The sequence below is a fragment of the Lissotriton helveticus genome, chromosome 6 (assembly GCF_964261635.1).
Source record: "Lissotriton helveticus chromosome 6, aLisHel1.1, whole genome shotgun sequence".
NCBI lineage: Eukaryota > Metazoa > Chordata > Amphibia > Caudata > Salamandridae > Lissotriton > Lissotriton helveticus.
In genome coordinates, this window is record NC_136067.1 from 600856999 (window position 1) to 600867663 (window position 10665).

The window sequence follows — 10665 nt, forward strand, 5'->3', positions numbered from 1 at the left end:
TGCTTTGGTGGAACTGGCAATGCCTGCAGTTATCAACCTGCCAGACAATACGAAAAAGTATTTTCTGACCTAGTAAATGATTGACTGGATGCTTCAAAACAGATCTTGAAGTGTAGGCTCAGCTCCACAGACACTGTTACTTGCACTACAGATACAGCTGTCACTTTGCTTCTGGATGCTTGTATGCGTTCCACCAGCTCCTTGGGAGATGACATCTACATGTATTTTAATTGCAAGCGGCTGTTCCGAGAGAAGACAAACTCCTCCGTGGAACAGCTACTGCTTCAGCACCCCCTTTTGTACCGCTTTTGGCCGCCATAAGTGTGGCAGGGTATGCTCAGACGTGAGTCCCTTGCTCACTTTGCCACTGGATTCAAGCAAGCCGGGCTGAAGACGGCTGGAATGCCAGAAACCGGTCCTCGGAAGCTTGTTTCCGGTCCAGGGATGGCATGGCTTGGCAGTTCGGGCTGGACTGTTCCCATGAGGCACAGGGTCAGACTGATTTGCATATAGCCATGTCTGAACTGGGGTGGCAGAGTGGGCTAAAGAACGGTGATGGATTAAACCCAGATCTTTTGACTGGGTGTGAGTGTTTGATTGATTCAGATGCTCCGTCCATCACCACCCCCTTTTGTACCACTGCTTCAGCTCAGCATGACGGTTCCATTAATATTACAAAATGTTCTGTGGCTATTCCAGCACTGTATAGTCATGACTGAGGCAGCATTCACAACCCATCTAAACTCCACAACTCCTATACTGCTCCTTTCTATGGCAGGAGTAGCTGTAAAGGGTGAGATCGCCACCAGGAACACCAGCAGATTGTCCTCTGCAGGTGTTGCCGCTGCCAAACCCCTCTGGCTCCTCATCCTCGCAACATCATCTTCCAGTGGGACGGAGGGCATCCTATTTTGTTACAAATTGGCAGGTAATCTCGAAGGACCACTGGGTCATCCTGATAATCTGTGAAGGCTACACCCTTCCTATCCTCCCCTCCAGACAACCCCCTTCCTTTAGAGTATGCGCCCTGAGTCACACCTCAATCTAAGAGGCGAAAGTCCTTGCCTTGCTGGGCAAGGGGGCTTTAGAGGAGGCCTCTTGAAGAAAAGGACATAGGATTTTACTCAGAACAAATTTGAGATGCAATCTCTGAGCCAGGTCTTGGAAGTGGAACATTGGTTGGCTTCAGACATAAAAAAAAGCCTACTTGTATCTTCCAAATATCCCCACCCAAAGGAGCTATTTGAGGTTCACAGTAGGATCCCAGCAGTTTGTGGTCCTACCATTTGGAGTGCCGGAAACATCAGGTGGCTTTACGAAAGTGTGTGCAGTTGTGGTGGCTTCACTGCAGCAGGTGGCCAGCCATGTCTTCCTGTGCTTGATGAATTTGCTGGTGAAAGCAGAGTCCCAAGCACTTTTCAAGGATCAACTCCATTGGACATTGATTCTCCTCCATGACTTTGGCTTTACCATCAATGACCCAAACGTGTCACCTTTCCCCCCCACACAGAAGCTAACTTTTATTGAGGGGGTGCTCAACGCAACCTAGGTGAAGGGCTTCCTCCCTCCTCAGAGGATTGTAAATGTTTGGGTAATGATTTTGAGTTAGGTCGTGCTTGGATCCCTATCCTGCAGATCGTGAGACTTCCATGCCTCATGTCCTCATGCGACCCGTTAGTATCTCACACCAGATGAGGGATGAGGACCCTGAAATGGTATCTAAGGAGGCTGTGACTTCACCATTGGGGAAAACACTTGGCTAGGACACAGATCTTCCAGTTGATGCAACCTGACTTGCTATTGATGGATGGATTCAGCCCCCCTGCAGGCTCAGGTTACAGTGGTCACAAATGCCTTCCACTTCGGGGCTCGTTTGTTTGACATGACCGGACAAGGCTTTTGCTCTGCATTGGAGCAGCACCTGCATATAAATGTACTCCAACTGCAGACTACAGTCCATTATGTAAACAAATGGAGCAGTGTGGGGTCTTGGACTTTATTTTGGAAGGTAATTTTCCTGTGGAATTGAGCACTGCAATGTAGAATATTCTCAGTAGTGGCTCATATCACAGGCTCACTTGATATGAGAATGGATGCTCTTAGTCATCTCTCCCTGGAGGACCACAAGTGGTAGCGGTTGTATGACGTTTCAATGCATGCTTTTACCACGCATGCCTTTACAACGCAGGTATTACAACGCAAGTCATTACAACGACTTGCGTTGGGGGGCGCTGGATAGTGGAATAGTTTAATTTTCTATTCCAACTCCAGTCCCCGTGGATAGTAGGGAAGGTGTTGGAAAGAAAATTAAACTATTCCCTATCCAACAGCGCCCTCCAGCGAAAGTCGTTGTTGTTGTTATGATCCCATTACCACAGCCTGGTTTCCACAAACTCACTTTTCAGGTTGAATCTTGGGTCTTGAAGCACTCTGAGTGATTCCCTACATATAAAGTGGATACACTGTTCTTAAATTAAGGAATGGCCATCAACCCAGATCATGCTGTATAGGGTCTCTCTAGAACTCCGACATCAAGATTAGTCATGACAGAACTTTACTTGGAAACCTGAGGAAATTATTGCTTAGCAACACCAAGGGCTGAAAACCCAACTTTTTTTTATTATCGCAGACATACGCAAACTATGTTTTGCATTCATTTTATTTTCGGTATTCCACCTAAACTTGCTCACAAAGATGCACACCTGAGACAAAATAAGGAGAAGGTGTAAAGGCTACTGCAAACCGACATGGTGACGGTGCTGATGCCCCATCTCCATTGACAGGCGGTGGAGATGGGTTACTGCATGCACAGTCAGCCCTAGACCATGCAGATGCCCTCAACTTGCCAGTGGGCAGTATATGGGGGGACACTGTGGTGATAGATCATCAACTCTGTAAGTAGCCTATGAATAGACACTGTGTGCAAAGGGACAGCACCAGCTTGTTTTGGTGCCCTAGTGTCCGTTCACTGCTCCTTTTGTACTCCAGACATTTTTATGTTAATTTTTTTTTTTAATAGGGTCGTTCCGTTGTACATAATGTCTGTTTGGTTATATATAAAGTAACAAAAATGCTTCTAAACTTTTTTATTATAACTTTTCAACATGCTGCACAACAGCCACAGTGCTCTACAACATAGTTTCCTTAACACTAACCCTGGGCAGAGTAGTGCCACTATGCGGAGTTCCACGGAGTTATGAGAAAACTCTGTAAAACAGGAGCCCACGTCCTGCCGCCAGCCGAGAGTCCATGTGCCTGGCACAGGGGTCCCTCGTGCCCGGGCAGGCTCCCAGATCCCCCTTGGCCTGGCTGGGTTGAGAAGAAGGGACCGGTCCCGGGGCCTGGGCTTCAGGCAGGGCCTGGGGTGAGGGAGCCCCTGTCCTGCGGCCTTCCAATGGTCCATCTGCCCGGGACGGGGCCCTTGGTGCCCGGGGAGGCTCCCCCTCCCCAGCCTGGCTGGGTCCAGAAGCGGGGACCGGTTCTGGGGCCTGGGCTCTGGTGGCCGCTGGGGTGCAAGAGCTCACGACCTGTGGCCAACCGAGGTTCCAGGTGCTCATCAAGGGGGTCCATCAGGCCAGGCCTGGACACCCCACCTTCGCCTGCATGTCAAGGTGCCTGCAAGCGCCGGGTCAGAGTTCCATAGAGGGTTCACCTCGCAGCTCCGTTCCCGAGACCTGGCCATGGTCTACAAGCCCCCAGGACGCAGAGCCCCCGAGCCCTCCAAAGGGCAGGCAGGAGCCCTCCCGCGAAGGCTCGGGTGGGCAGATTGGTAAACTTTGGGCCCAACCATCTGGTCGCGCCTTTCCCCTCGGCCATCTGGTCATGCACAATACTTTCCAATGGGGCGACTACATGGCCGGGTTGCCCTGGAAGTCCTGATGAGGGCTCGTTTGCCTCCCCGATCCTAGCCAGGGCTCTGGGAGGTCGGGGGCATCTGCGCCCTGGGTCCCCTCTGTCACTGAGTGCACAAGGGTTACCAGAAAAGGGGGTACCCTCCCTCCAGATTACTAGGGAGAGGGTACTCCGGAACCCCTCTCGGACTAGCGGTCCTCAGCCGACATCTGGACGGGCCCGTACGCTCCCCCCAGCTCGGGGCTCTGTCGCCCGGCCCAATGTGCGGTGTGGTGCCTGGGATGGGGCCCACGGGCCCGGGGAGGCCTCACCTGTGCCCGGGAGACCCAATGGGGTCCACAGTCCCCAGGCTCAGTCTCCTGGCCTGCCACTCCACTAGGGGCCCGAGACGGGGTTCCGCTGGGCCTGGGGAACCTGCACCACTTCCCTGGGTTCAGGAGCTCCGGCCGGGGCCCCTGTGGGCCCTGGGAAGGGCGGCCTCCCCACTCCGGGCTCCTTCTTTGGACCTTCTTGGGTGCCCCGGACATGGTCCTGCTTGCTTGGGGAGGTCCTACCCTGAGCGTCCGTGAGGGCATGGGAGCCCCAATGGTGTCCAGGGGCCCACCGGGCCCTGAGAAGGGCATTCCCGCCCTGGGCTCCGTCTCCCGGTCTGCTGCTCTGCCAGGGGCCTGGGACAAGGTTCCATAGTGCCCGGGGAGCCTCCTGCCAGCTTGGCTGGGTACAGGAGCTTCGGCAGGGGCCCCTGAGGGCCCTGGGGAGGCGGCCTCCCCACCCTGGGCTCCATCCTTGGGCCTGCCACGTGGCAGGGTGCCCAGGATGGGGTGAGGGATGTATGACGTTATAACGCATACTTTTACTCCGCAGACCATTACAACGCGACTTTTACTCCGCATACCGTTACAACGCATAGCGCCTTGGGGCGCTGGATAGTGGTAAGTATAATTTACTATTCTAACTCCAGTCCCCGTGGACCCTAGGGAAGGTGTTGGATAGTAAATTATACTTATTACCTATCCTAGAGCGCCCCCCAGCGCAATGCGTTGTAATGGTATGCGGAGTAATGGTCGCGTTGTAATGGGTTTGCGGAGTAAAAGATCCGTTGTAACGGGTGTATACCGGTCCTACGGCCCTGGGCACTCCCCACCCTGCGCCTCTGGAGCCCTGATGGGATCCAGGGGCCTGCTGGACCCCAGAGAGGGTGCTACCACCCTGGGCTCTGTCCCGTGGTCTGCCAATCCATCGGAGGCCAGGGATGGGGTTCCATAGTGCCCAGGGAGCCTTCCCCCTGTTTTGTTGGGTTCAGGAGCTCTGCCGGGCCCCTGGGGGCCTTGGGAAGGGCAGCCACCCCACCCTGGGCTCCGTCCTCGGGCCTGCCGTGTGGCAGGGTCCTGGGATGGGGTCCTGTGGGCCCGGGACAGCTTCCCCTGCGCCTCTGGGCTTGGGAGCCTCAGCTTTAGTCCAGGGGCCCGCCGGGCACCCAGTCGGGTGCTCCAGTCCTGGGCCCCTTCCCCCGCCTGCCACTCTGCCAAAGGCCAGATATGGGATTCTGTCATGCCCGGGGAGCCTCCTCCTGTTTGGCCGGGTTCAGGAGCTCCAGCCTGGGCCCCTGAGGGCCCTGGGGAGGGTGGCCTCCCCACCCCAGGCTCCGTCCTCGGGCCTGCCTAGTGGCGGGGTCCTCAGGCCCGGGGAGGCTTCCCTGTGCCTCTGGGCCTGGTAGCCCAGATGAAGTTCAGGGGCCCCGCCGAGCCCTGGGTCGGGTGCTCCTACCGTGTGCCTCATCCTCCGGCCTGCCGCTCCACCAAGGGCCCAGGACAGGGGTCCATCGGTCCTGTGCAGACCTCCCCTACTTCGCCTACTTGTCAATTTGTCCGCGGGGTCAGAGGGCCCGTGGACTCCCCCTTGGAGACCCATGGTTGTGGCCCAGCTGGGGCACAGCACTCCACTCCCCATGCCCCCTTCGCCCACTCACCCTTTCGTTAGGGCACAGAGCAACCAGATGGTGGCTCTTCGAGCCTGGCCATCTGGTCGCGCCTTTCCCCTAGGCCATCTGGTCGCACCAATGCCCTTGGCCATCTGGTTGTGTGCAATGCTTTCCAATGGGGCGACCAGATGGCCGGGCTTCCTTGGAAGTCCCGATGAGGGCTCATTTGCCTCCCCGATCCCAGCGAGGGCTCTAGGAGGTCAGGCATGTTCGCGCCTAGGGTCCCCTCCGTCCCTCTGTGTGCACGGATTATAAGAAAGGGGAGTATTTTTCCTCCGGATTACTAGGGAGAGGGTCAGTCAGACCTCTGTGAGGTCTGGCGATTCTGAGACAGGGGAAGGCAGGACCCGGGCCAACCCGCTGGGAACCCCAGGGACCAGGTTCTGTGCCTGCCTCCCAGCCCTTCCCGATGGGCCTTTCCTCCGAGCCTGCTCGCCCCCGGAGCGGGCAGAGATGTGAATCCAGCATCCACCCCACGCAGGGCGGCCTGCCAGGGGAGGCCCCGGCTGTACTCTGATAGATTGGGCACGCTCAGTCCAGTTAGGAATGGACTGCTTGGCCATCCTTGGCTGTTGTTTCAAGCAAAGAGCTTCCCCCCTGCTTGGACCGTCCAACTCGAGAGCTTGCCCCCTAGCGGGAGCCACTTCCCCTTACCCAGCAGAGCAAAGGTCGAGCGGCCCCGGCACCTTGACCCCCAAGTGGTCCGACCAGAGAGGAAGGGGTCAGGTGGCGCCAGGCCCTGGACGCTGCCGCCCGGCAGGTCCGTAGGCCCGCGCGCCACACCATCACCCCTCTCTGCTCAGCACATTTACACAGTAGCTTAGAACGATTGTTCCGAGGGGTACCGCCACCGCCAGTGTTCGGCACCCCTGCATCTCGCTCAGGCAGCGCCTCGGCCGGCCTCTCCCTTCTAAGGGAGATGGCTGGGGCTGCCGGTGCCCATGTGACTGCATCTCTCCGCCCCTCCAGCGAGCCCTCCGGCCCAGGTGGGCAGGCTCCTTTACCTAGCAGGCTCCTGAGAGGGAGGGTGTGTGTGTGAAGGTTGCCAGTCGGGGAGACGGGCACGCGGCTCCCAACCCCCACCCTATCAGGGGGTGTGGCTACCTGGTTGATCCTGCCAGTAGCGTATGCTTGTCCCAAAGATTAAGCCATGCATGTGTAAGTACAGTGAAACTTCGAATGGCTCATTAAATCAGTCATGGTTCCTTTGATCGCTCCATCTGTTACTTGGATGACTGGTCATTCTAGAGCTAATACATGCCAACGAGCGCTGACCTTCCGGATGTGTGCATTTATCAGACCAAGACTAATCCTGGCTCCCCCGGCCATTTTGGTGACTCTAGATAACCTCAGGCCGGTCGCACGTCCCCATGACGGTGATGATACTTTTGGATGTCTGCCCTATCAACTTTCGATGGTACTTTCTGTGCCTAACATGGTGACCACGGGTAATGGGGAATCAGGGTTCAATTCAGGAGAGGGAGCCTGAGAAACCGCTACCACATCCAAGGAAGGCAGCAGGTACGCAAATTACCCACTCCCGACTCAGGGAGGTAGTGAAGAAAAATAACAATACAGGACTCTTTTGAGGCCCTATAATTGGAATGAGTACACTTTAAATCCTTTAATGAGGATCCATTGGAGGGCAAGTCTGGTGCCAGCAGCCGCGAAAATCCCAGCTCCAATAGCGTATATTAAAGTTGCAGTTAGATCTTGGGATAAAGCTGGCGGTCTGCAGTGAGCCGAGCTACTGCCTGTCCCAGCCCCTGCCTCTCGGCGCTGCCTTGATGCTCTTGACTGAGTGTCCTGGGGGTCCGAAGTATTTACTTTGAAAAAATTTGAGTGTTCAAAGCAGGCCGGTTGCCTGAATAATTCAGCTAGGAATAATGGAATAGGACTCTGGTTCTATTTTGTTGGTTTTGGGAACTGGTGCCATGATTAAGAGAAACGGCCGGGGGCATTCGCATTGTGCCGCTAGACGTGAAATTCTTGGACTGGCGCAAGACGAACCAAAGCGAAAGCATTTGCCAAGATTGTTTTCATTAATCAAGACCGAAAGTCGGATGTTCGAAGAAGATCAGATACCATCGTAGTCCTGACCATAAACGATGCCGAATAGTGATCCGGCGGCATTATTCCCATCACCCATCGAGCAGCTTCTGGTAAACCAAAGTCTTTCAGTTCCGGGAGGAGTATGGTTGTAAAGCTGAAACTTAAAGGAATTGACAGAAGGGCACCACCAGGAGTGGAGCCTGTGGCTTAAATGACTCAACACAGGAAACCTCACCCAGCCCGGACACGGAAAGGATTGACAGATTGATAGCTCTTTCTTGATTCTGTGGGTGGTGGTGCATGGCTGTTCTTAGTTGGTGGTTAATTCCAATAACGAACAAGAGTCATCCATGCTAACTAGTTATGCGACCCCCAGCAGTCGGCATCCAACTTCTTAGAGGTACAAGTGGCATTCAGCCACACGAGATCGAGCAGTAACAGGTCTGTGATGCCCTTTGATGTCCGGGGCTGGGCACGTGCTACACTGAATGGATCAGCGTGTGTCTACCCTTTGCCGACAGGTGCTGGTAACCTGCTGAACCCTGCTCGTGATAGAGATTGCAATTACTTCACATGAATGAGGAATTCCCAGTAAGTGCGGGTCATAAGCTCTTGTTGATTAAGTCCCTGCACTTTGTACACACCGCCCGTCGCTACTACCGATTGGATGGTTTAGTGAGGTACTCGGATCGACCCCGTCGGGGTCAGCAACAGCAACGGCCCTGGCTGAGCGCCAAGAAGACGATCAAACTTGACTATCTAGAGGAAGTAAAAGTTGAAACAAGTTTTCCGTAGGTGAATCTGTGAAAGGATCATTAATGGCAGAGTGGCCCGAGCGACCGACGGCGCCAGCCCGAAGCCCTCATCCACCTCCTGCAAGCACACCCTAGGAACAGGGCCCGGCCCTGCCCTCTTGTGCCCCGGCCGGCGGTGCGGTCTGTGTCCGCGGCGAGTCTTCCTCCACTGGGGGAGGACCAGACCGAGCGATGTGCAAGGGTAAGGGACGGGGGCAGGCCCCTGTTCCTCTCAATGGGAGGGGCACAGCGGTGGACCCTCCTGCACCCGAGTCCTGGCCCCACTGGGCTCCGGGGCGACCGAGGAGTGGATTACACTGGTTTCATACGGTGTCACGGAGCTTAGATTATTGTATTTGGGTTTATTCTACTCATAGTAGATGTGTATGTTGCACAGCGCGTCAGGCTGAGTCTGTAATTCTGTAAATATTCTGGAATTGAATGAAATGGTGTTCTTGCAAGTATAAGATGGAGGCCGATCTCATGGTCTTAACTGTTGAGGCTAGGCGAGCTTGATAGAGGTTTAACGTCATCACATTATGGTGCGTACACGCAACATCGCTGAAATTGATTTCGATATGGCGCGTGGTTTACACTTTACATTGGGCCTACTTGCCGAACTTTGGGAAGGAGATTATCCAGGTAAGCTGATTGGCGGCACGGTGGCGTGTTGTTTTCGAGATTCCGTGCTGACATGGGTGCCTGCTTTTGCAATGGTTCAGTTTGTATTGGTGCTGCTTGCTCGTGGGCACAGACGATAAATGGGAGTAATGGTAGCAAGAGGGCATTTTAAGGTTCTAAGCGTGGTCATTTTCTCTGAGTTGGCCCTCAGATCTTTGTACGTTGACATGCCTCCGCCATGGGTTTTGCGGGTCAACATTTGAATGTGGATTTTGAATGCACGTGCCTTGGCATACACACTTTGCACATTTCTTGCGTTATGCTGTGCCCATTACAATTTGGATGGATTTGTTTAATTACTTTAAATGCTGCCGCACAAGACCTTTAGATTTTCATACTACCTTATTATTGGCTGAACGGATGAGCATCCATGTGTGGACATTGTGTATACGTGCCCCTATATATACAAACAACATGGTCCTTACGTTGTGCTGTGCTTATTACGGTACAGGCAGGATTGTCTTATAGCCTCAAATATTGGTGGAAATGTCCTTTGCGCTTTTAGGTCACTTAGTATAGTTTACAAGATATGTTCCTTTCCGCCTGCCTTTACATATTGGCTAATGCGGTGTTATTTTTACAGACTCGAAGGCTGGATTTGATACATTTGTACCCGTATTGTGGGGATCCGTTCTGAATTTCTACTTGTTGATCTCTGAAACAAATTCAAAAACGTGTAGGATATTGCACTCTCTATACAAAGGTGAGACATGAGGCATAACTTTTGCAATTACTATTCTGAATCTCCCTGTGCTCTATTCTGTTGTTCTTCTGTCTTTTCTTAAACATTGGCCTTTTGCAGAATGATGCAGGGTATGCATTTCTATTTATTTATCGAATCGGTAAAATTTTATGTTTGTGTGGTGACAATACCACATGTTTATGAACCTTAGGTTCAATGTAAATATTGGGTCTTTACATTTCTTTTTCATTTTTCTTTTCTCATTTGGATTTTATATGTGTGTATATACATGTATTATATTTGTGTGTAATGTATACATATTTGTGGGCCATCTTATGATGTGATTTTAACTGGACAATGTGTGTCACTTTTCATGTGTCTTTTTAATTTTTTCTTTTTACATGGTTATGAATATATATGTATTATATTGTTTTGTTAGTTACTGTGCGTCATGACTTATGTTATGTCTTGTGCAACTTGTTTCAGCCCTGATGAAGTTCCTTCATTGGAACGAAATGCATTGGCTGATGCCCATCTTCTATTACCATGAATAATAAAGGAATTTGATGGACTTACTTCTATGGCTTTGACTTCATTCCTGGTGCACCTTCTATTCTCTAAGA

The 10665-nt window shown here is 53.0% G+C and overlaps 1 long non-coding RNA gene and 1 pseudogene across 1 annotated transcript in view; both read left to right on the forward strand.

The window, feature by feature from the left end:
* LOC144761452 (uncharacterized) overlaps positions 1-10063 on the forward strand; it is a 110335-nt gene extending 100272 nt beyond the window's left edge. The window contains exon 3 of the long non-coding RNA XR_013595723.1: positions 9944-10063. This is a non-coding gene — a long non-coding RNA (uncharacterized LOC144761452). The remainder of the gene's footprint in view (positions 1-9943) is intronic.
* On the forward strand, positions 6935-8703 carry LOC144765517 (18S ribosomal RNA; annotated as a pseudogene).
* Positions 10064-10665: the final 602 nt, after the last annotated feature.